The sequence below is a fragment of the Apostichopus japonicus genome, chromosome 16 (genome assembly GCF_037975245.1).
Source record: "Apostichopus japonicus isolate 1M-3 chromosome 16, ASM3797524v1, whole genome shotgun sequence".
NCBI lineage: Eukaryota > Metazoa > Echinodermata > Holothuroidea > Aspidochirotida > Stichopodidae > Apostichopus > Apostichopus japonicus.
The window spans coordinates 18,308,183-18,335,969 of NC_092576.1; the positions used below are offsets into that span (position 1 = coordinate 18,308,183).

General features: G+C 37.9%; 1 protein-coding gene, 1 long non-coding RNA gene and 1 pseudogene across 6 annotated transcripts in view; all 3 read right to left on the bottom strand.

The window, feature by feature from the left end:
* The window catches only part of LOC139982710 (uncharacterized), a 239,831-nt gene that overhangs the window by 146,237 nt on the left and 65,807 nt on the right, over positions 1–27,787 (bottom strand). The gene's annotated exons all lie outside the window — the stretch shown is intronic.
* LOC139982724 (uncharacterized) lies at positions 204–27,224 on the bottom strand. Of its 3 annotated transcripts, none has more exons than XR_011798310.1 (4): positions 26,982–27,224; positions 25,032–25,114; positions 24,300–24,462; positions 204–1,437 (listed from the first exon to the last, which is right to left on the bottom strand). It is a non-coding gene; the product is annotated as an uncharacterized lncRNA (long non-coding RNA). The 3 variants fall into 3 exon arrangements; XR_011798309.1 differs by lacking the exon at positions 26,982–27,224 and having other exon boundaries at positions 211–915; positions 1,217–1,437; positions 25,032–26,005; XR_011798308.1 differs by lacking the exon at positions 26,982–27,224 and having other exon boundaries at positions 206–1,437; positions 25,032–26,005.
* LOC139983735 (recQ-like DNA helicase blm-1) lies at positions 13,926–16,768 on the bottom strand (annotated as a pseudogene).

Consider the following 27,787-nt stretch of genomic DNA (forward strand, 5'->3'; position numbering starts at 1 on the left):
GTGGGTCCCACATTGGTTTGCCATATGAGCATCCCATAGAAGCAACTGGCATATGTAGAACAGACACAGGCCCATGGGAAAACCTATTCCATTCCACACTTGCTGTCTCATATAGCCCCATATGACTGAGTCATGGGGGTGTGATTTGTTGGGCCTCACTGGGAAAGCTGTTTGGGCCCATATTTGGTGAGGTATGTTGCCCATGTATGGGACTCATGTCATCTCACTTCGGTGTATCAAGTAATTACATCTGGAAAAATGAAACACAATCCGTATGCATTTGAGACTTGCATTTTATTTATTAACAACAACAGAACGAGCTGAGCCTTGAAACATGCAAACATTGATAATGAACAGGATACTAATTATACAACATTGATGAAGTCATTTAAGTCACATGAGCTTTTGACTATATGCTGAGCTTAACCCTGGGCAGCAAAAGTACCCAGATACTCTCAACTGTGGATTTAAAGGGTCCAATCTGCCCATCATATAGTGAAAGTCTAATACAATTTTTTTGAGCCATGTTCTCCATTTCCCCCCAAAATACTAAAGTGGTCAACATCCCATGAGGAAAGAGCCAAAACTAATAGGCAAAGGGGCATACATATACTATAAAAAGGATCCACCTGGCCTTACCAATGATTGGATTGGACCTTACATCATTTAAGTTACAGCCTAGTGGTTCTGTGAAAACTAATTCACTTGTGTGATGGGTACTCCTGTGGTGATACTGCCAACCAGGAGTGTGTTGTACAGTGCTTCAGGTTCTTTTTCCCCCTGATAGACCCACCAGTTCCTTCAACTCGGCCTCATTGTTCTGTGATCCAAGAATATTGCATTCCTCAAATTTTGGACAGAAGGGCCTGTATGCAGTGATCCAGCCCTCTCTACAAACCTCTGTGCATGCCACTGCTGTAGATGATAATAGTTGTTATGTCATTTCTTTTTAGGAAATTAGGTATGAATGGAACGACACTATTCTTGTACTAATAATTTTAGGCATTGCAAACTGTCCAATATAGGCTATACTAACTGAACCATATACTGTGACTGATGGGACAGTAAAATCCAAAGATCTGACATGTATACCAATCTTGATTCAGGATAACCTTCACAGGTCAATGAACACTTCATCATGTCACCATCATGTCAGTGACACAAGCTGCTTTCAATAACATGGTCTAACAAATTAATTTGAAGAAATATACTGTACCTGTATTCTGATTTGCGTTTTTGTTCACGTTCTCGACGCTTCTGTTGTGAAGACATCTCCCGCTTCTTCTTGTGGGCCCACTGTTTGCGATACGCTGATTGTGTTTTTTTATATGCATCGTATTTCCCCTCTGCTTTCAAACGTTCCCTCCTGTTTCGCTGTCTTTCAGCACTGGATTTCCCCATTTTGCATTTCACCACACATGCAGCCTAATTCTGTGACTGATGGGACAGAAGTTTCAGGTTGTCTTGCACATAACCCTATACACAATTGAAGAATCTCTGCTCATGCCAGATTAAGCCTTGAGTAGTACTAGATAGATGGACCCCAACAACAGCTAAAATCATTCTGTTGGCTTATGACTAAAACAAATGTTAAAAAACTGTGACTGATGGGACATGTCCACACTCATTATTTCAAGAAATCACACAAAGACTTCTATTCATATAGACACCTGTAACTTTGCAGAAGGTGAAAGGTCTCAAGGTGACTTTCATACTCAAAACAAAGTTGGTCATTTCTAGAATCATGCCAACTATTAAAGGGGCACTCTGAATTTTAGGAAATTTTGCTAATTTTTCGTTCCTGCAGCACTTAACAGTTAAATGCATGCTGCAGTGAGGAGAAACACGTTATAAGCCAGGTAAAACCTGTTTTTGGTAGTTTAACTGTCATGTATATCATATATCTCCCTCAAATGGCTGCAACCTTAAGTTGATTTTTAGTGAAAAATGCATCAATTCAATGGAATGTGTAATTAATTACTTAGTTAATTAAATTATTTGCTATATTGATTTTACAAAGGGATTACTTTCAATAGTACCCATACTGGAGTCCTAACAGTGGTCCAGTGTGATGGAATAACATTAAATTGCCAATGTTGCCCTAAGTGCTGTTTTTATTCTATGTCGCCCTAAGTGTTGTGGAAAGAGATAAATTCACATAGGACAACTCGTATATGTGTAATTAATTACTTAGTTAATTAAATTATTTGCTATATTTATTTTACAAAGGGATAACTTTCAACAGTACCCATACTGGAGTCCTAACAGTGGTCCAGTGTGATGGAATAACATTAAATTGTCAATGTCGCCCTAAGTGCTGTTTTTATTCTATGTCGCCCTAAGTGTTGTGAAAAGAGATAAATTCACATAGGACAACTCGTATATGTGTAATTAATTACTTAGTTAATTAAATTATTTGCTATATTTATTTTACAAAGGGATAACTTTCAACAGTACCCATACTGGAGTCCTAACAGTGGTCCAGTGTGATGGAATAACATTAAATTGCCAATGTTGCCCTAAGTGCTGTTTTTATTCTATGTCGCCCTAAGTGTTGTGAAAAGAGATAAATTCACATAGGACAACTTGTATATGTGTATTTAATTACTTAGTTAATTAGATTATTTTCTATATTTATTTTACAAAGGGGTTACTATCAATAGTACCCATACTGGAATCCTAACAGTGGTCCAGTGTGATGGAATAACATTAAATTGCCAATGTTGCCCTAAGTGCTGTTTTTATTCTATGTCGCCCTAAGTGTTGTGAAAAGAGATAAATTTACATAGGACAACTTGTATATGTGTAATTAATTACTTAGTTAATTAGATTATTTTCTATATTTATTTTACAAAGGGGTTACTATCAATAGTACCCATACTGGAGTCCTAACAGTGGTCCAGTGTGATGGAATAACATTAAATTGCCAATGTTGCCCTAAGTGCTGTTTTTATTCTATGTCGCCCTAAGTGTTGTGAAAAGAGATAAATTCACATAGGACAACTCGTATATGTGTAATTAATTACTTAGTTAATTAAATTATTTGCTATATTTATTTTACAAAGGGATAACTTTCAACAGTACCCATACTGGAGTCCTAACAGTGGTCCAGTGTGATGGAATAACATTAAATTGCCAATGTTGCCCTAAGTGCTGTTTTTATTCTATGTCGCCCTAAGTGTTGTGAAAAGAGATAAATTCACATAGGACAACTTGTATATGTGTATTTAATTACTTAGTTAATTAGATTATTTTCTATATTTATTTTACAAAGGGGTTACTATCAATAGTACCCATACTGGAATCCTAACAGTGGTCCAGTGTGATGGAATAACATTAAATTGCCAATGTTGCCCTAAGTGCTGTTTTTATTCTATGTCGCCCTAAGTGTTGTGAAAAGAGATAAATTTACATAGGACAACTTGTATATGTGTAATTAATTACTTAGTTAATTAGATTATTTTCTATATTTATTTTACAAAGGGGTTACTATCAATAGTACCCATACTGGAGTCCTAACAGTGGTCCAGTGTGATGGAATAACATTAAATTGCCAATGTTGCCCTAAGTGCTGTTTTTATTCTATGTCGCCCTAAGTGTTGTGAAAAGAGATAAATTCACATAGGACAACTCGTATATGTGTAATTAATTACTTAGTTAATTAAATTATTTGCTATATTTATTTTACAAAGGGATAACTTTCAACAGTACCCATACTGGAGTCCTAACAGTGGTCCAGTGTGATGGAATAACATTAAATTGCCAATGTTGCCCTAAGTGCTGTTTTTATTCTATGTCGCCCTAAGTGTTGTGAAAAGAGATAAATTCACATAGGACAACTTGTATATGTGTATTTAATTACTTAGTTAATTAGATTATTTTCTATATTTATTTTACAAAGGGGTTACTATCAATAGTACCCATACTGGAATCCTAACAGTGGTCCAGTGTGATGGAATAACATTAAATTGCCAATGTTGCCCTAAGTGCTGTTTTTATTCTATGTCGCCCTAAGTGTTGTGAAAAGAGATAAATTTACATAGGACAACTTGTATATGTGTAATTAATTACTTAGTTAATTAGATTATTTTCTATATTTATTTTACAAAGGGGTTACTATCAATAGTACCCATACTGGAGTCCTAACAGTGGTCCAGTGTGATGGAATAACATTAAATTGCCAATGTTGCCCTAAGTGCTGTTTTTATTCTATGTCGCCCTAAGTGTTGTGAAAAGAGATAAATTTACATAGGACAACTTGTATATGTGTAATTAATTACTTAGTTAATTAGATTATTTTCTATATTTATTTTACAAAGGGGTTACTATCAATAGTACCCATACTGGAGTCCTAACAGTGGTCCAGTGTGATGGAATAACATTTAATTGCCAATGTTGCCCTAAGTGCTGTTTTTATTCTATGTCGCCCTAAGTGTTGTGAAAAGAGATAAATTTACATAGGACAACTCGTATGTGTGTAATTAATTACTTAGTTAATTAAATTATTTGCTATATTTATTTTACAAAGGGGTTACTATCAATAGTACCCATACTGGAGTCCTAACAGTGGTCCAGTGTGATGATATAACATTAAATTGCCAATGTTGCCCTAAGTGCTGTTTTTATTCTATGTCGCCCTAAGTGTTGTGAAAAGAGATAAATTTACATAGGACAACTTGTATATGTGTATTTAATTACTTAGTTAATTAGATGATTTTCTATATTTATTTTACAAAGGGGCTACTATCAATAATACCCATACTGGAGTCCTAACAGTGGTCCAGTGTGATGGAATAACATTAAATTGCCAATGTTGCCCTAAGTGCTGTTTTTATTCTATGTCGCCCTAAGTGTTGTGAAAAGAGATAAATTCACATAGGACAACTTGTATATGTGTATTTAATTACTTAGTTAATTAGATTATTTTCTATATTTATTTTACAAAGGGGTTACTATCAATAGTACCCATACTGGAGTCCTAACAGTGGTCCAGTGTGATGGAATAACATTAAATTGCCAATGATGCCCTAAGTGCTGCTTTTATTCTATGTCGCCCTAAGTGTTGTGAAAAGAGATAAATTCACATAGGACAACTTGTATATGTGTATTTAATTACTTAGTTAATTAGATTATTTTCTATATTTATTTTACAAAGGGGTTACTATCAATAGTACCCATACTGGAATCCTAACAGTGGTCCAGTGTGATGGAATAACATTAAATTGCCAATGTTGCCCTAAGTGCTGTTTTTATTCTATGTCGCCCTAAGTGTTGTGAAAAGAGATAAATTCACATAGGACAACTTGTATATGTGTATTTAATTACTTAGTTAATTAGATTATTTTCTATATTTATTTTACAAAGGGGTTACTATCAATAGTACCCATACTGGAATCCTAACAGTGGTCCAGTGTGATGGAATAACATTAAATTGCCAATGTTGCCCTAAGTGCTGTTTTTATTCTATGTCGCCCTAAGTGTTGTGAAAAGAGATAAATTTACATAGGACAACTTGTATATGTGTAATTAAGTACTTAGTTAATTAGATTATTTTCTATATTTATTTTACAAAGGGGTTACTATCAATAGTACCCATACTGGAGTCCTAACAGTGGTCCAGTGTGATGGAATAACATTTAATTGCCAATGTTGCCCTAAGTGCTGTTTTTTTTCTATGTCGCCATAAGTGTTGTGAAAAGAGATAAATTTACATAGGACAACTCGTATGTGTGTAATTAATTACTTAGTTAATTAAATTATTTGCTATATTTATTTTACAAAGGGGTTACTATCAATAGTACCCATACTGGAGTCCTAACAGTGGTCCAGTGTGATGATATAACATTAAATTGCCAATGTTGCCCTAAGTGCTGTTTTTATTCTATGTCGCCCTAAGTGTTGTGAAAAGAGATAAATTTACATAGGACAACTTGTATATGTGTATTTAATTACTTAGTTAATTAGATGATTTTCTATATTTATTTTACAAAGGGGCTACTATCAATAATACCCATACTGGAGTCCTAACAGTGGTCCAGTGTGATGGAATAACATTAAATTGCCAATGTTGCCCTAAGTGCTGTTTTTATTCTATGTCGCCCTAAGTGTTGTGAAAAGAGATAAATTCACATAGGACAACTTGTATATGTGTATTTAATTACTTAGTTAATTAGATTATTTTCTATATTTATTTTACAAAGGGGTTACTATCAATAGTACCCATACTGGAGTCCTAACAGTGGTCCAGTGTGATGGAATAACATTAAATTGCCAATGATGCCCTAAGTGCTGCTTTTATTCTATGTCGCCCTAAGTGTTGTGAAAAGAGATAAATTCACATAGGACAACTTGTATATGTGTATTTAATTACTTAGTTAATTAGATTATTTTCTATATTTATTTTACAAAGGGGTTACTATCAATAGTACCCATACTGGAATCCTAACAGTGGTCCAGTGTGATGGAATAACATTAAATTGCCAATGTTGCCCTAAGTGCTGTTTTTATTCTATGTCGCCCTAAGTGTTGTGAAAAGAGATAAATTCACATAGGACAACTTGTATATGTGTATTTAATTACTTAGTTAATTAGATTATTTTCTATATTTATTTTACAAAGGGGTTACTATCAATAGTACCCATACTGGAATCCTAACAGTGGTCCAGTGTGATGGAATAACATTAAATTGCCAATGTTGCCCTAAGTGCTGTTTTTATTCTATGTCGCCCTAAGTGTTGTGAAAAGAGATAAATTTACATAGGACAACTTGTATATGTGTAATTAAGTACTTAGTTAATTAGATTATTTTCTATATTTATTTTACAAAGGGGTTACTATCAATAGTACCCATACTGGAGTCCTAACAGTGGTCCAGTGTGATGGAATAACATTTAATTGCCAATGTTGCCCTAAGTGCTGTTTTTTTTCTATGTCGCCCTAAGTGTTGTGAAAAGAGATAAATTTACATAGGACAACTCGTATGTGTGTAATTAATTACTTAGTTAATTAAATTATTTGCTATATTTATTTTACAAAGGGGTTACTATCAATAGTACCCATACTGGAGTCCTAACAGTGGTCCAGTGTGATGATATAACATTAAATTGCCAATGTTGCCTTTAGTGCTGTTTTTATTCTATGTCGCCCTAAGTGTTGTGAAAAGAGATAAATTTACATAGGACAACTTGTATATGTGCAATTAAATAATTAAATAGTTAAATTATTTGCTATATGTGTTGTGCAAAGGGATACATATAAATAATACCCATACTGGAGTCCTAACAGTGGTCCAGTTTGATGAAATATACATTAAATTGCCACTGTCGCCCTAAGTGCTGTTTTTATGATATGTTGCCCTAAGTGTTGTGAAAAGAGCTAAATTCACATACGCCAACATGAATATGTGTTATTAATTAATTAATTAGTTAAACTACTTGGTTTATTGTCTTGCAAATGGATTTCTATAAATAGTACCCACACTGAAGTCCTATACAGTGGTCCAGTGTGACAAAATAGTATTGTATTACATGTAGATGTGTAATTAATTCATTAATTAATTTAATTCCTTGCTAAATATATATTTCAAAGGGATTACTATAAATAGTACCCATACTGGACTCCAATGTGATGAAATTACATTAAAATGCCGATGTCGCCCTAAGTGTTATTTGATGCGATGTCGCCCAAAGTGCTGTTTCACAGTTAAATTCACTGAGATGCACTTAGGGCGACATGTATATGTCGCCCTAAGTGTGTTTGTGTACAATTAATTGATTATTTAATTAAAACCCTTGGTATTTGTATTTTGCAAAAGGATTATATTTAAAAGCACTCAAACTGGAGTCTTTACAATGGCCCAGTGTGAAACAATCACATTAAATTGCCAATGTTGCCCTAAGTGCTGTTTTTATCCTATGTCGCCCAACGGTCTAATTTAGAGTTATATATATATATATATATATATATATATATATATATATATATATATATATATATATATATATATATATATATATATATATATATATATATATATATATATATATAGCACTGGATTGGTATTAACGTTTACATCTCGAAGTTGGTGATTAGGTTTACCTGAGGTGAAATGATTGGATCAACTTGAAATTTAACATCAGTATACCTTATGGTACTTAGACTGCATATCAGTAGTTAAAAGTTGCTACCTACTTTTTGGGTCATTTGGCAAGGAAAAAATCAATTGGTTAAACCCTTACGGTAAACCTAAGTCTTGCTCTCAAAGTATATGCCTCAGTTGGTATAAAAGTTTACTTGACGTACAGGCATCCGTAGATTTCTTGACAGCGGCAGTAACATGTATACAGTGTATACACTGTACACTGTGTTTACTGTATACGCCAGGGGCTAACGCTAAAGCATACCCGTAGGTTATCTGTGCAACCGATGTGAATGCTCCGCATTCGACATCTGTAGTAGTTTACAACTTTCCGATTTCTAACCCTGTGTCGCTAATAGACTCGACCAACAGTTGATTGGTTCGGAAAAATGAATACACATATCAGAATGGGCGGAGCTCGGACACAAATCTAGTGCGTTGAATATAATCTAGTACTAATTCGAACAAATGTCAGAAAATTGTGAGACTCAAAATATATCAGCAAAAAAATCATATTCGTCATGTATTCCCCTACACAAAACTTACTAAGGCGTAATAAATGATAAAAAATACGCAGCATTCGCTATATTTGTTATTTCGGACAAAAAGCCCTGGACCAGAATGTATCTCCCGCGAACACACACTTCTCGTAAATGTTGTTATGATCGTGTCGTCGTACGTGCTAGCCATACTATACAGTTGCTACGATTCTTGACTGCTGTCACTTGTAAGTTGTAAGTTGCATCGCAACTTAGTCTCCTGAACTACTTAGTACTGTGACATTTGCAACTGGGAATGTAGAATATTGGGAAAATTGTAACTCATTGAAAAACATTTCTCGTCACTCGTGACATGGAATGGCTTAGGCTTGGCCTGACACTGTTACTGCTTAGGCTTGGCTTTATGCCATGGCCTAGGTAGCCTAGGTTACCGAACGCTAGGTTCCAAATCAAATTTTATCAATTATCTTGTGGATCAACTGCTTTCTAATGAGAGCCCTCTCTTTCATTGCAATATTATCATGTAAGTGGAATAACTACTGACCATGCTTAGCATTTTGGCTTGCAATATGGCATTTACAGGCACTCCACTAAAAAATGTATGTATACTAAGTAACTACTCCGGTACAGGCCAAAGTTCCACTTCTGGAAAGAATTGTTTTGTGTGTGGCAGAAATGTTGACATTCTAGGGAGAAACTGGAGCAGTATCTTTGAAAGTAGTATAACTGCCAAGCCAAAACACTTTCATATAAGACTTGCCAAGATATTGGATATACCACCCCTGCACAAGAAGAATGTTGGCTCCCATTACTGCATTTGTCGTGGGTGCATTTCTAAGCTTGAAAAAACTTTAGAGAGACCAGCAACTTTTGTCTGAATTCACCAAAGAATATGCCTCCCGATTTCAGAGGGTAAAGAGGGGGAGCAAAGACTCTCCTGGGATAAAAGTTGTTAAGCAGAGGCTCACTAGTACACCAACAGAGCAGCAATTAGGCACACGTACAGTTGTAAAAAGAAGTTCGATCCAAAGTGAAGGCGATCCATTCCATGTGGACCCAGTGCCGATCCCGACAACCGAATGTACAGATGGAGAACATAGTCATAACAGTATTACCAGAGTGAGTAACAAAGTCATCATTACCAACATAGCATTAGCCTACTTCAACATTTAAAAGAGTAATGATGACGACATGATGCTGGAAGAATTTGTGCCCAGCTGAGTTGTATATGTCATATAATTGAAACCGAGGATGAACTTTATGATTTTCATCGACAGAATTGCCAGTACTGGCCTAGGCTAGATTAGGCCTGGCTTTGTCATTGTCGAATAGTTCTAATCGTCCATTTGTCGATGCTGAGTTATTTTGCAACATTTGGAGTTTGAGGTGTACTACGATGTGCTATCAAATACTGTACTGTACATGTTCCTTTCTTCACTAATCATGTTTTTCGCCTGAAGAAAAGCAAATAATTTACTATGTTTTTGAATAACCTTCACAGCACAAGGGGTGACAAGGTAATTTTGGGCCCCCTAAGGCTGTGTGTTGTTGTGACTCTCCATCATTGAAAACTATTTTGAAGCAGGCATTGCTTTTCATTGAGCCAAAACTAAAGAGCAATTTCTTCATATTTTACTATTTTACTGTGTGATCCAAACAGCTCAACAAGGTACTTGTATATATATAGACTACCAAAAAATTCCGCCAATTGTGAGACAGGCCCTGCAATGATGCACAAAATTATTGACGGTGACCATCCTGGACATCAGATAACCAAATTTAACACTGTATACTTCAATCTCCTTCCCAGTTATTAATCGAACATCCCAAGAGAAGACCAGAGAGCTTTCAGTTCAGTGATGGAAACATCAAAGATGCAGTAACAGCCTTCGCTGAGAAGAAACTCAAGAAAGCTGTTCAGCACCTGACATCAGAACCAGAAGTGAAGGCGGAGATCCTGACACAGATAAGTAAAACAGTGGACCAGGAATGTCAAATATTGTGCAGTACTGCGAACCCATCCTTACTGAGGAACTGTTCGCCCCTGGATATTGTGGGCCTCACACAAGAGAACATATTCGCTGAAGCAAAAGGGAAAGCCCCAACCATGATGAGACTTTGGGGAACAATAACGGCCAGCTTCACACATGTGCAGATAGTCCCGTCCCTATCTTCATTACTGAAAGCGAGGAACAAGTTCATGAATGCTCTGGCATACAGGAATGGTGTGCTGCTACATCAATGTGGACTCAGCAGTCGGGTAGGTAGATTCTGATTTTATTCTACAGCGTACAGTAGGAAACCACTTCCGGCTCATCAATGTACCCTGACAGTATGATCGTGGATGGACATCGATGCCAACCCATTGGTTTTTTTTTTTGTGGAATTATGCCTGACTGCTTACATATATGCAAGAATAACAGTAGCGAGTCTTGCCTAGAGATTCTTTGAGATTCATTACACACTTGTGAGACAGGTGCAGATACAGTACCACAGCCGTATACTGGTGGTGGTGGTGGTGTACAGAGGTAATGAGTGATTGCACTACATTAATAGGTCCCAAACTGAATCTCTCCGGAGGCACCTGGCTCGTCAAAACCTGTACTCCAGTTGTTGATGTCTTTGTATGTTTTTTGGTGTATTAGGGGTTTGTGTCCGTTGTTTTACACCAAAGACTTTACATCACATTAAGGTCACATCATTATAGGCACTGCCTTGATCCGCGTACTTGGTGAAGGATCCCAGAAGACATTGCAGTACTAAGGTCTGCAAACTCCGGCGAGTCATTCATTAACAAAATAATTTCTTGTTTACACAGCAATGCCTAGATTCCTTGGAGAATGTACAACCCACACTTCGGATGGATCAAGTGAAGGTTATCATGAACAAACAACATGTCACTGTGTCAACACGGCGGATACAGCTGTTCCTTACCGAGCTCGGGAAGGGTCATGATGAGTCCGTGCAGAATTGGAAAGATGAACTCATCACTCACAGCAAGATGAAAGCCATGGCTTCAGCTTTGGAGGAGGCTGTTTCAAGACATGACATCAGCGGTAAAAAATTCAATTATGAACTTTCACCTGCTGATATATCAGTGAACATGGAACCAACTGTTGATACTATCCTCTTCAGAGCTGCGAAAGACTCACTATCAACTAGCTTCTGTGAGTCCACATTTGATGACATATGGAAGAGAGTCTGTTTCTTTTTTCGAGAGGGACATGCTGTTGACAGTGCAGCGGAGGTCATCAAGTCAGAAATTATCAAGCTCACTCCGGACAAGTACCAAATAATTGGGGAAAATATTGACCTTGAAATCAGGGCAAAACATATGTCTTCAATTCGCCAGAACCAGTCAATTCACTGGTTCAACATGTATGCAGTAAAAGGATGCTGTAAGTGGACGAGACTACGTCACAACTGAGGCCACAAACCTGAATGACATTCCAGAGTCCACCTTCCTACCAAGTCCTGAAGATAACACACTGCTGCAAACCGATTTTGCCTTCCTCTGGTCACGAGTTATTGTGAACTCTTTACCTGATCTGGAATCACCGAGGACAGCTGATGTGTGGCACATTCCCCATCCATATTCTGAACAGATGCAGCAACCTTCTGAACAAGTAATCTGTGCAATGGATGTATTATTTTATGATTATGATGGTCTGTGAAGCAATTAGGCAATTGCCCCAAGTACACAATAATGAAATTCACTGGCAATGAACAATGTTGTATGTTTATCGATAACATGTTCCTCTATAATGTCAAGGAACTTACTTTATTTGTTCACTTTCTTGGAGAAAACAAAAACTGCATACCATGCTATGGAGTTTACTAGCCAATTGGATTTTCAGCCATAGTAGATGATGGTGGAACTTCCAGTCCCTGTCCATCCACATATCACCTAGTGTCCCTTCTCCCTCTTATAAACACATTTCTTGTATACCACTCTTCACCAGGTAGAGGGTAATATATTTGAGAATTCTCTTATGTTTCATTCCTTCACTTGTCAATGAAAAAAATATGTTGAAGAACCGCCCATGCTATCCACATCTGACAACACCCAAGTCATAGCAACAAATCACAATGGTGAAAGAGATGATCATACAATTTTATCTAAGATTGTGACCCAACCAATTCATACATTCTTGTTCTGCCAGTATCGAAAGTTATGCCATTGACCCAACCCCTGTATCTGCCACTAGTGCTCCATAGAAAGAATCATTGGTGACTGAAAGATAACACATTTAATGAATTTACACTTTTGACAACGGGACTACATTAAGGGTCTTGGATCTTCAATCTGCAACTTGGGTAGCATTATGTGCAATACCAGGGGGTGCAGAAATGTGTGGCACAACAGTATTGGGTCCGATTGTGTATGCAGTCAGTGTTCCATAAAATTACAACCATCACCATATGGCAGCTATCAGATGGACTACTGGAAGGACCATCAAGGCAGACATCAATGACTGAAAAAGTGCACTGGATTCAGAATATGCCAGTGGCATAGCCAGTATATCTGCCTGATATACTAACAGAATTAGCAAGAGAGTTCCTAATGTTAGCATGCCTGTAGTAGGACTGATTAAATCAACCTCACTTTACAGCTGCCAGATATCACAAGTCAGATTACCAGCGGGGCATGGTGTGATTGAGGTTAAGATACTGTACCTCCAGTGGGGATGAATGACAATGTTTAGAAGGTTGCAGAGATGAGTCAATGTCGATAACTAGGTCTCTTTCAACAGAGACCTCCTGTAACGTTCACCATTAAGATTGTATGTAAACTTTTGGTTACTACTACCAATGTGCATTACCTTACAATTATCAATATAAAAAAGCATTTCCCACCCCTGAGACCAAGACAAGATCTTATCCAAATCCGCTTGAAATTTCTCAGAATCGCTTTTGGAAGAGACCTCAGAATACAATTTGGTGTCATCAGCAAACTTCTTAGCTGTACACAAAATATCTCCGTCGATGTCATTTATATCTATAGGCAACAAACAACAAGGGACCTAATACAGACCCTTGTGGAACCCCACTAGTAACGTTCTGCCAAGAAGAAGCACAGCATTTAATTACCACCTCTGTTCCCTATTACCAAGCCAATTCCCAATCCAAGACATTAAATCCCCTAAGACACCCATGCTCTTCAGCCTAAGTAAAAGACGCTGGTGGGGAACTTTATCAAAGGCCTTCTGGAAATCTAGTCAATGAACACATATGCTGCTGAATGTAATCTGATCCAGATATGAATGGCAAATGCTGTATGGCCTGATCGGTCAGCTGGGTGGAGAATCCTGATCCCACAGAATTGTAATTTGCACTGCATCCGAGTAGACAATCTCTGTATTCAAGTAGGGCACATCGGAGCAGTTTCTCATCCTCGGACGTAACCACACGGATGAGTACAGGAGATGTGACCTTTTTGTGACTCATTCGATACAGCAATACTGTCAACTCGGCTCGTTGTTTCCCAGACACTGCACTTGCACTTTGCCTCACATAGATCACAACAGTCATGATGAGGTTCAGTCTCTCTCAGGGCCTGAAACTGCTTCATTAGCAATGCCCTGCGGCAAATAGATGTATTTCTGGCGTAGGATTTCATCGTCTCATCAGCTTGTAGAAGATGAAAAGATTTATAGAAGAGAATGGCATGTGATTGCTGTCCATCTCTCCCAGCTCGGCCAGTCTCCTGGGTGTAGGCTTCAATGTCGTCTGGTATGCCAACATTGAACACTCTCCTCACATGACGTGCGTCGATGCCCATCCCAATGCATTTGTAGCAATGATCAGCCCGTAGTATCCATCATCAATAAGGGATTTGATGACATCATTCTTGATTTCATCTGGAGTTGAGTGGTGGAACATTGCAAAAAGTCGGTTTGCACTAATCCTAGCAACAACTTCAAAACTATTACCCTCAGTGCCTAGCTCATGGGAGAAATACTCGTAAACCTCACCACACTCCTTAACTGTTCGACAATAAATTATTGTCAAGTCACTACCTCGCTTCTTCGTCACTATGTCTTCCACCAAAGGTTTGAAGACATGATCAAACTGTTCACTCGGTTCAAGTTTCACCTTCTCCCCATCTATGATTGCCACGGTTGGGATCTTTCGAATTGACAGTTTGACTTACTTTCTGTCAGGGCTGGATACTAATTCCTCAGGAGAACGTAGACATAATGAATTGTATATCATTTTCCTTGACTTCTTGGTTGCTGTCGCTGTCATGGCCAATATAGGGGTTCCCTCTGGAAGTAAGGTCCTCAGTTCTCCAAGGCGGCCAAATGTCTCCCAGAAAACAGCCTCAGCCTTCTTACGGCCCTGAAGCCCCCTGCAAGAGAATGAATAGGGCACATGATGCCTTTTTTTTATATTGTTCCATTATCCATGTCAGACAGCCATGGTTGCGATTTCTCAGTTCACATAGTACAGTATATAACCTGCCATTTGCTAATGAGACGACATCACAGCAATATCGGATGCAGTATATATTCAACATGCTACCCAACTACTCCACAGTATTTTAACATCACTGTTCAGCCTGAGAAAATGTCCTTATTGAAAATGGCTTCATGACTTTTAATCCTAGGGAAAAAAGCTTATGTAAATAGTAAATAGTCAACGTCGACTGGAGATATATACTACTGTACTCTGCATTTAGGGTAGGGCGGTACTGTACATGAAGGGGCAGGGTTGTCAGAACATTCACCATTTTGTGGCCCTCCTCCCCACAAATTTTGGATGGCAAACATGTGAAAATTGCAAGTATACTTAGCTTTGCTTGCAGACAACTGCCATCAATAATACCTTTCTAGAGACATGTATGTAATTTGAGTCCATGTAGAATTTTATGATGTGCTGTGGCTGGTTAGTCCATTCATATGAGTATTAAACTGCAACGTGACTCCTTTTACATACAAACTCTTCAAACTAGGGGAGTCTAAAAATGAAACAACACTGATACTGATGTGAAGAATAAAATGCAATGTTTGGCGCCCTCTATATTCAAGAAGAAAATAGTCACCCACTTTTTGATGACAGTTTTGCAAAATATGGCCAAGATTTGACCAGAAGAGGTTGTTTTAGCGCTGTATCTCTGAGCTAACTCAAACTATCATGTCCTGAAAATGGAAAAAAATTACTGTTGTGTATTCTTCAAGTGCATATCTGGGGGTCAGTAGCATTTTTTAAATAACCATATAAACTCGCAAACCGTTTGGAATTGTTGCCTTCTTTCCATCGGATCAGAGGGAAATCTGCTCCTGACATCACCCAGCCATGATTTGCAGGAAATTTGTAGAGTTGACAGAAAATAACCCATACCGGAGAGGGGTTTATTGAGTATTTTAGTATCAAGCAGAAACTGAATTGCAGTGGGTCGAGGGGGTGATACTCGCAGTTTCTCTGTCTATTGGTCACACAATATCCGATGTACAAACTTACAAAAGCTGCCGCAAGATCTTGTACCAAATGTACATGTACATTTACTATCATACCGGTCTTCTCTCCTAATCTTTTACCCCCCCCCCTTCCCCACTGGATATTAAGTATGAATCACGCCCATTTAGACTCACCATTTTGGCACACAATGGACCTCATCAGTCACCAAGCAAATGATCCGTTGTTGAAACTCTGGAGTTAGCAGGACCTCTCTCCAAGTTGTCGAGTTGAGCCATGACTCTGGAGATCCTAAGACAACCTTACAATGTCCCAGTTTGATCCTCTCATCCTCTGGGGAACTGAGACTTGCTGACGAAATGCCCATGATATGCATTTCCCGCACATGGGATCGCATTAGGCTAAGCAGTGGGTTCACAACAATGACGATAGGTTGAGATGGGAAGTGCTGTTTATAGGCCTTGACATGTTGCCTCAGTTGCTTCACAACACTTAAAACAATCTGGAATGGCAGTGTCTTCCCTTACCAGTAGGCAGCATAAGAAAGGTATCTTTACCAATTGCCACGTTTACAATACACCTAATCTGTTCCGGCAATAACTGTTCGAAGGAAATGTTGACTGGTACCTTCTCAAGCGTTTTCCTGATGCAGTCATGCAAAAATTTTTGTGGTAAAGGAAAGTAACCCATACTGGCCATATTCATATCTGCGGTGAATTTCAGAAGTCAGATGTGACAAGTGTGTCCGCACTCCACATTTGATTTCATCGGAAGTTGATAGTGACGGTGACAATTCACAATATTCCAACTCGGTGTTACAAAAAAAAAATCGCGTGAAATTGCCTGAGTGTGGCGACACAGGTCCAACGATAAATTACAGTTACGTGTGCAGAATTATATTCTATAATTAGATGAACAACGGCAAGCGACTCCGCCCACTGCCGAGTTGATCTCATTAATATTCAGTACCATGCCAGCTTTTTCTCGTCAGGTAGTGGGTAATTGACGTGAGGTCACAAGGTGATTAATTATTCATATCGTAGAAATCTTACGCAGAAATGGCATTTCAAGAGGTGAACGTCGGCGGACGTACACTGTAAACATAATCTAGTCAAGATGACTAGAGTACATTAGTCCAGACAATGCTTCTATCGACCAATTAATTCTAGTCACTTGACTAACTTTTGGTCCAGTGACCAAATAGTTCTGGTCATATGACTAAGTAAACATGGTCACATGACCAGTTTTTACTAGTCATTCAATTATGCCTCTATCGACCAGGCTTTAGTCAAGCGACCTAAACGATTAAGCAAGATGTCAGTTGACTAATTCAATTAGTCACATGACCAGTTTTTACTAGTCATTCAATTATGCCTCTATCGACCAGGCTTTAGTCAAGTGACCTAAACGATTAGTCAAGATGTCAATTGACTTATTCAATTAGTCACATGACCAGTTTTTGCTAGTCTTTCAACAATGCTCTATCGACCAGGCTTTTGTCAAGCGACCTAAATGATTAGTCCAGCAGTCACTTGACTAATCCAGTTAGTCTTGCCCATGGATAAAAGTAGTTTTTCTATACTAGTTTTATATGACCCACCACGGATTCGAACCTGCGACAACTCCCTTATAGGTTCAAAGCTGTCTGTTGAGCTAACTGGTGGGAACAATTCTTGGATATAAAACCTGATTGGGCCTTAACCACTGCTAGACCATCAAGCCCTCTCACATGAAAAAAAGAAAGCAAGAATTTCTGTATTAATTTGGAATCACATTTTATATTTTCTCTTAAACACTACATATGCTTCACCTCAATAGTAAGTACAAAAGAGTCTGATTGCATCAGTAATTGAAGAACCAGAAAACCCAAAGGTTTAGTGGTTCTGATGCCGATGAGAGTTTATGAAATAAGATAAGTCAGAATTTGTTATTGTTATATACCTGTATTGTACTTATTGCCAGACAACTGAAACCAAACTGAAGCTGATCAGACATAAAGTTGTCAGTTGCACTCATGAATATAAATGAAATTTCAGTTTCATGTGGCACTACTGTACCAACCTACCAAGTATGAAGGTGATCAGACATATATTTGAAAAAAAAATATCAACATTTTAAGAATTTAATTACAAGCCCCACCCACATATTCATGTACTGGACAACAAAAACAATTAGGTCCATGTAATGATAATGTAGCATATCTACAAGTTATTCAATACATTTACAGTAATTAAATATATTGTTTTTAAGATTATACATACACTTGCAAACATGCTAAACTGTAGATTACCTGGCCATCGTAAACAAAACCAAAAATTAATGCCTTTATTGATGTACATATAAAGTTGAAAAAAGTGATATAGTTGACTCTAGGCATTTCACCACCCCACACCCCCTTTCCAGACAAACACATGGGGATCATACGACACAACCCATATCCCCACCCAGAGCGTAACCCTTACCATCATACCACCTGCAGCCTCACCTACCATCCTACAACCCTGATCCCAACATCACCCTACTCATCTGACAACCCCCCCCCCCCACCTGACACTCATCAGATTTTACCAGTTTCACACCTTACTACCAACACATTAATCTACCCCACTCACATAAGATTTCCCTATACTCTATAGGTACACGTACAGTAATACCAGATTATTAAGTTCATTTACTGTTTTCACTATAGACTATCCCTTTAATTGTCTGAGCCAGCTATTTATGCAACATACATATACACACATACCCACACGCAAACTTGATCAAAACATACAAACATGCCAACTCATCACAACATACACATATGCCAACTTAATTGCAAAGGTTACTTTTTTCAGTCCAGTTTAATTTGTCACTGGACTACTCCTTTAATGGCCTGGCTAGCCAATTTCATGGTTTTATAAAGCAAAACAAATATAGATAAGATCAGCAAGCTCCCAGGAACCAGGAAAACATGTCAAACGTGACGAATGACAGGAGTTTAGGAATGAGGGACAACAAATGCTATATGGCCAACAAACACATGAATATTAATGAGGTTACATGTTATTTTCATATGAAAATGTAACTATTATTATCCACCACCAATCTACAAAGTATGGAGATGATCGGTTATACCGTTGCAAAGTTATTGACATTTTAAGAATTTCACTTTAATTGCTGCCTACTCATTAATATTCATGTCATGAACAACAAAAACAATAGGGCACATCTACTAATCATGGAGCATGTACTAGTTCAAAATGACAGTAATTCAACATTTAATTTCTAAGATTTCAGGTTTACAAGCTATTTCTAGCAATTAAGGATTAAGCCCCACCTACTCATGAATATTAGTTAGATGAAATTCCATTGTCATGTGACAATGAACCACTTACATCACCATACCAAGTATGAAGCAGATCGGACATACTGTTGCGAAGATATTGACATTTTAAGAATTTTACTTTAAGCCCTACTCACTTATTAATATTCATGTGATGGAGAACAAAAACAATAGGGACCATCCACACATCACCAGTCCAATATGACATTGATCCAATGTGTCGTTGTTGAGATATCGTGTTTACGAGCAAGCTGTCACATCACACACACACACACATACATGTTTGTGTTTCGTTCAGACCGAGGACCCCATTGTATTTTCCATTGTTCAAATCCACGTACCCTAACCTTAACAATACCCCATACAATAGAATTCTTCCGAGGACGTGGTGATTCTTTAGAAATTACAACCGAGGACCTAAAATTGTTTTGTTCAAGTCCTCGGTCAGATAGCAAAACAAACGCACCCTCACACACGCCAACTTGATCGCATAGGTTACTCGGCCTTCGGCATCGTAACCAAAAATAACAACATTTTGTAAGTCAAAACTAACACACGCAACAGCTCAAATGATAATGAAAAAATTTTCAATGACTTATTATTTGCAAGTTACAGTTTTATAACACCTTAGCCTATTTTGACTAATATATGCTAGTGCAATTGATAGGCAGTATTCTATGTTAAAAATGTGATGACAGTTTGAGCCAAAAAAACTGTACAAAAAATGGTAGGTGCCTGGAGCAGTAATTAGGCCATCAATTTTTAGCGATTTGCATGTTTAGTTTCTCCAGAATTTTATTGACTGATTTATCTGCCGGTGTAGTATCCTCAACATTCAAAATGATTTTTTTAAAAACTGAAGGGTTTTCTTCAGCAAAGGCTCTATGCCATATTTAGGACATAAACACTGCCAAATAATTGCACATGGCTGCGAACAAACTTTTCAAAGTAGCTACTTGCAAGGTTTCCACTATCACAGTGTACTCTAGAACACCTTCATCCTCTGTCACCTGGATATAAACTGGCACGTCTGACAAGTCTGTAACCTGCAAAGATATTAAGGTATATGTATTCAATATACAGCGCTTTCCAGTTTCAGAAAATGGGAGGGGTGGCTGATCCACCATGATGGCCATGAATGACCAACAAACAAATATACTCCACCAACGAAGGAATCAAAATAAATAATTTCTTAAATATTTTTTCAAATCAATTTACAGTACATCGTATTCACTACAAGTAATACTATTTTTGATGATATAAATAATAGCAGCGTATAAATGAAACAACAGAGCTAAATGGTGCACTGGTTCCGTATATTTTAGAGAGAAATGAATATTTGCCATGAGTTATGACATCTTGTTACAGCTAATTACATCATGGTAGGGATTCATTCCACTAGATGATTTTAATACACTTGGGGCTGATCAGGAAATCCACATTGGGTTATGGTTACTGCAACTACAGATTGAAATCTGTCCAACATTCTGTTCCAGTTATCACATACATACTAGTCTATTCTACCTTTGTGATGATGCCCTTACTATATTTACAGCTATGAACACTCCCAGGTCATACATGTGATATTTAGTTAGGGAATAATGATCAGATGTGCGGGCCTTTGTTGCAGACAGAAGGTTTTCAGGGCCCAAATATTTCAAGGCCCCCCAGAAATAAGGATGCCAAAAAATGCCCCCCCCCAAAAAAAAAAAAGATGCCCCAACAAATGTTAGGGCTAACCAATTTTAGGGCAAATTTGTATGAAAAGTATCATTTTGAGTGATTTCATAAATTGGCCCATATGGTCTACAGGTGACTTAGGCCCCCAAATCCAAAAAACCCAAAGGAGGCACTACCTAAGTACCACTGTGAAAAATGCTCAACACTGCACCATAGAATTCATAGGAAAAGAAACATTTTGTGTGATTTCAGGCGGAGTTCAGGAGTTCAAAATGGCCCATACATGACCTTTGGCCTAAAATTCCAAACACCCCAAAGGAGCACTACCAAAACACTATCGTGACAATTAAACTCTAAGCATTGTGACCATACAATCTGTAGGAAAATATTAATTTTGAGTTATTTCCTGAAATAGCCCATATGGCATCAGATCTAAAATTGCTGAATACCCCAAAGGAAACACTACCAGGGCACTATCATGATGAACCCTCGACACTGTAACATACAATATCAGACCACCTCTGATGGCCTTGACCCATAGTTTACATACTGTTGATTTAAATAATACATTGGGTACTTACACTATCCTCATCTGCAAATACAATCATAGCACCCAACTTCTCATTCAGTAGAGTCGGAACTGACAGAATTGCTGCATGCATTCTAGACTCGAAAAGAAAAATCAACAACAGAATGTTAAAGCACTCATAACATCATGACATTTCAGAAGAGTGATATTATGTCATATTTGGTAACATCGATAGGACAAAAATATCACAGATTCACTCATCTGCCGTCCGGAGAGCAATACTCAATACTCTATAAATTGCTTAGGTGATAATATTAAAGTAGAGTACTAAATACATCACAGGTCTTATTTTCAGCAAAGATATTTGTATCATTTGATAAGGTCTAGGCTACTTAGCTAAGTAATATCAAGTATGAGCTCAACCCAAGCAAGCATCTTTAAGTTATGCCAATTGTTCAGTTATTTGTCGTGGGCCCCTACTGGCATGGGCCATAAAAAATGATTGCATCCTTGTCATTGTTTCAGCTTGAGGGATTCAAGACAATGATAACTGATAAGGAACATTTGAAGCAAAATATAGAAACATTAATGGAAAAATATCAAATACTGAGATTGTATTGAAAGAGTTGCTCCATTTGTCAAGAATATGTATCAGTCGTCAAACTCGTATCTTGGACCCAAAGCAGATAGGTTTCATTGATACCTACAGATTCCTGAAGTCCGAGAACATGTTTTCCCTGAATTAACAACCATATATCATATTCTGAGGTCTTCAGTAAAATGAAGATAATAGAGAGCAGACTAGCAAGCAGATTGACACATGAAAATTTGAACCTCAGGATTCAGCTGGCAACAGAGCATGTTCAGTGTGAAAGTTGAACAAGGAAGATATTATTTGAGAATATGCAGACAGTGATAAATTGAAATGCCTCTTGTTTCCAAAGTAGAGTAAGTAGACTAGATTTCCATATACTCAGCTTATAACAATGTAACATTGCATCATATAAATGGATCAAACTGCATATCGTGTAGCCTATAATACATATAGGCATATAGGGGGAAGTGGGGGCAGGTTGTCACATACCACCTACTTCCACCCATGGATTTGCATATTGAACAATATATTTTTGGAAATTGGAATAGACATTCTATATCCATATCCCTAACTTCAAACATGTTATAATAACCTTAATAATAATAAAACGTTTTTATATAGGGCATTCCGTCCAAGACCACAATGCTGCAATGCACTGCACACAGAAAAAATATAATTATACAAAACATTACCCATATTGCAAATATAAATCCTAATTCAGAGTTGATTTTTTAATTTTTTTTTTAATAATCGAATAAATTTTGCAATAATCAAAAGTTCAATTTCCTCTCAAATGTTACCTTAAATCTTCCAAAAACATCTATACCCACCCATATCACATACGAGCAGTCAGCCCAATGATTTAATTTGATTTTGGGACAATCAAGGGAAGTCAACAGTCTTGAATATAATTTCAAAATTAGGCCCTATATCCCCTCCACTAAGGGGCCCATGATACTGTACCAATTTCCCTTTGTTGAACACAGACACTTGTTTGTACCAAATGAAGTACTTCACAGCCATAATTTAGGCAATCTACCGTCAATACACAGCCTGTCTCGTTATCATCTGAGCACTTGATTGTGTTCATCCATGATCATATCTGGCAGTCTGGGTTATCTGTGGTACAGGGTCTTTCACAGGGTCCATCCTGATCCTTATTCTACTGAACTTAACTGAACTCTGAGGGGATTCTAGCAGGCAATTTCTAGAATTGTTCAATTAGTTTTAGCATGATAGGCCTCATGCCATACCGGTGTATGTGACAATTTTTTTTCTCCCTGAAAATACAACCCCCCCCCCAGATTTACTGAAATTGCTTTCCTGCCAAGAATTAGAAAAGTGATTTAAATCAGTGATTTAAAAAAAAACACTGATTTAAATCAGCATAATTTAAAATCACACAACCCTCTGCTAGTAAGTCTTAACAAGGTCCTAAATTTACATATAGATTTAGCATTTCAAACATGTGGTGGTAGTTGGTTTCAGAGTTTAGCAGCTGCTGAAAAAGGAACTCTCACCGTAAGTAATGGTGCTGACATTTGTACGATAAGTGTTGTAGCAGCATTTGACCTGAGAATATGTACCGGTTCATTGATATTGAGAAGTTTACATAGATAGTATGGAGCAAGTTTATTTAATATTTTGTAGGTCAAAAGCATTAACTTACACATGATACGCTTCTTCACTTGTAACCAGTGGAGATTTACAAGGATGGGGGTTATGTGTTCACACTTCCTAGATAAGGTAACCAACCTGGCAGCTCGTACAACGCTGGAGCTTATTTGGCAGTCCATAAATGAGTCTGTTGCAAGAGTCAAGATGTGAAGAGACAAATGCGTGCACTAGCCTTTTAGTGCTACCACAGTCTGAGTATGTACGGATGCGCCCTATTTTCCTCAGACTGTATGATGCAAGACGACAAACGTTAATGTCTAATGAAGGTGTTTATTTTTCACTACCATACATCTGAATGGTTATACCCCCTCACCAAGACATATTTTGCATCCACCCCTGCCTCAGACTTTGCTCGTAGTCCATTTTGAAGACCCAGCACATACCTGGGTGATGATCACTTGAATAGTGAATTACAGATTGAATTGTTACTAATGTACCTTAACGGGCACCCTCGTCCTTCTCCATGGATGTATCTATGACAGTGGGATGCTTCATCTTCAAAGTGCAGCGGATTATGGCATCTCCATACTTGGAAAGCCCTTCACCAAGCAACTGTGCCATTGTCGTCTTTCCTTCAAGTCGCTTTAATTCAAGTAGTATCTATGGTTAAATGAGATCAATTAGATTATACAGTACATATGGTAAATTCACCTGAGAAGTTAAGAGATCGCTTAGGACTAACACATATTCGGGATTATGTTCAGAGACGTAGATTGAGATGGTTTAGACATGTCGAAAGGGATGGAAGATGCGAATTGGTAAAGAAGTAGAGAGAGACTACTGTAGCTGGTCAATGTAGGAGCAGTAGGCTCCCCAAGTCTTGGGATGAGGACATGAGGTTTTGCGGAGTGATCTTGCTGATAAAGGTATAGATCGGGCTCTAGCTCAGAATAAAACAAAGTGGTTTTCTTTTTAAGGGGGAACATCCCCCCTACAAATTCCCAATAGCGGTATCAGCAAAAAAAGTGTGGGAATCCTGCAATCGCGCTGCTTAGCGCAACACTGTCTTGAATTGATTTTTGAAAAACAAAGTCGTGGTTCGAACAAGTGGTGGGCATAAAGTGAATATATTCAAATGTCCATAACTTTTGAAACCACAAGATTGAATTTACTTTTACACAGACTACTGTATAATAAATAATATCTACATAGACATATTCATACAGTACCTCTTCATCTTCAAATAGCCAAGGATAGACTTTCTTAACCACTTCGCTTGTAGCATCCTCTTCCACAATTAAACGACGTCTATCTGCCAATGTGATAGACATACAACTTTTGTTATTTGTTCACATCCCTAATGTTCATGTGCATATTTTGTACAGCATGTGGGTAAACATGTACGGTACGATACCAGTCACAATTCAACTATTTAATCACATCCCATTACTAAAATGTACAGTAGAAATGGAAGTGAAATTACTATGCAGTGATACAGAAGCCTGAATGCATTTGATACCTGTATGGAAAAGAAACATGTGCAAACATTAATCAATCCGCTATGGTAGCTACATTTTCATTTGTCAAGTGTACAATGATAACCAAATACATTTATGTTTGAAATTGTAGTATTTCCAAAAAGTTGAATGAAACACCCCGTAAAAGATGTCCTATTTTATTTCCAATGGAATTAGGGTTAGCCTAGGGGGATCAACTGCGGTTCACGGTACCACAGGTAAAGCGAGGAATATTCCATCTTGAAAAAAGCCTAGTCCAAGGCTATATGACTCCCTACAAACAGCTACAACAAATTAAACACCCACCCACCTTTGTTCTGAATCGGAACTGTTTTGTACAAACTTAAAAAATAGCAGAAAAAACTGTCCCAACTCATTCCGCTAGAATATATAACAAATTTTAGCCAAAAATTCCGGACAAGTCAGTGCAATTGTCCAGAAATATTCCCCCTCTATATTACTGACAACTAGGCCTATAAATTGATATGACACAGCTGTGGCAGCAATAGGCTGTTAGATTGCTCCAAGGTCCCCAATGTTTATTTTGGAAGGGGTAGTGTATTCTCCTGTGAATTGTTAACGGGATTGTTGGATAGGATGGTCAGTGGACAAACTGGTAATAAAAGATTGGCGTCATGTTCAGTTGATGTTTCGTATGAAACATAGGCCTAGCCTCTGTATTTTATGAAAACTATTTCAAAGTGGCTATTGTTACGACTAGTCGTAAGAATAATTTCCGACTACGCATGCGCAGTTGCTATTTTCATGACCAGGAGTACTATTTTTTCCGGTTAGGGTTAGGGTTAGGATCGAGGTTTAGGGTTATGTTTAGGGTTAGGGTTACCCCTACTACATGCGCAGTTGCTTTATTTACTTTACTGCTCTTGAATTTGCATTTGTCGTAAGAATAGTTTATAAATAATTGTTACGACTCGTCGTAAGAATAGCCACGGCCAAACTATTTAGAGCTAGGCCTGGGGGGGGGGGGGGGGGGGGCTATAGGGCCCTAGGAATAATCAGCTTATTTAGTGTAACAGTTTCGCACGCAACTACACAATCCCATACACACTATTCTAGTTAATTCGTTATCTTAGGGTGACCCTAATTGGAGGCTAATCCTTAACTCAAACCTAATCTAGGTATAAATAATATGGCCTAGGACCTAAGCCTAGGCTATGCCCCCCCCCCCCTGAAAGTGCAGGAGAAACACTGCTGTGAATTTATCCCCCTAAAATATTTCAAGAATAATATAGCCAAGGTCCTATCCCCCTAAGGCCATAGTTTCTAATACAGATTATAAATATTAAGTTTAATTTAGGTTTGTTATTTTGTAAAGAAATTATCCATTGCAAACATGAGAAACGCGTGAATACCGGGGCCACCATGATACTGTAAATATACGGAGGCCTACTGTTACGATAAACTGTGCTGTACAACTACTACAACTACAAGGCAGCTTAACGTCATTAGGTTTAACGTTAGGCAATTCGCCTATAGCTACTGCATGATAGGCCTAGCCTAGGACCTAGATCTTAGCTTGTTCGTACACAAGTTGGAATAATCGAAAATACACACTTTATGGTCTAATATACTATATACTTTTTAAGTGACTAACAAACGACACTGGCCAAAGGCCCAAAGAAAACTGGTCTAATATACTACCTTGCAATGGTTACTGACAATATCACTGGATGATAATATTTTTTTGATTTTTCGTACCGTAACCGCCTGGCTGCTAACTCCCTGCTGTACGTTCCTTGCTCGTCGTGTACGTATGTGTACAATGTACTATAGTTCAGTGCAGTACGCTAGGCCGTACCGTGGCGCTACAATTGTTAATATTTTCCCGCGCTTTTTCATGTGACGAATATATCAACCTGATTGACTAGTGGGTTTCGTCCCAGTGCTGACATTTATTGTAGGACCAGATTAAAATAGAACTGTGACCATTATGTTCTGGTCAGGCGACCTTTTGGGTTAGTCGTGAAGGCATCTCTACCAAGATTATGGCGGGATAATCGTTGACTAACGTAAACCAGTCGACATGACTAGACTTTAGCCTCGCTAGCCTTGACTAGATTGTGTTTAGAGTGTAGGTATTACGAAGTGCTAAGTACACAAGTAATACACGTCCGTGTCGCGGGCAAACCCGTAGGCTGCATTGCATGCAACCCAATAACAGTTTCCGCTTAGATGATGTGTAGTATCTGTTCCCTCTCGATGTAAGGGGACTGGGCTTGAGATCGGGTCAGTCGTTCGGTAGTTTGGTTTTTGTGCCCAGGTTCTTTCCTTGTAGACTTTTTCTTAAAAAAAGTACCGTTAACACGAAAACGTCTCACCAACAACTTCAGGTAAGGTCCATGAGATTAGTCAATAAAGTTTGGTGATATTAATAACGTTGATATTATAACATGCATACAGCTTCACGTAATTTGTTCATACCCATATTCCAATACTATAGTCTAGAC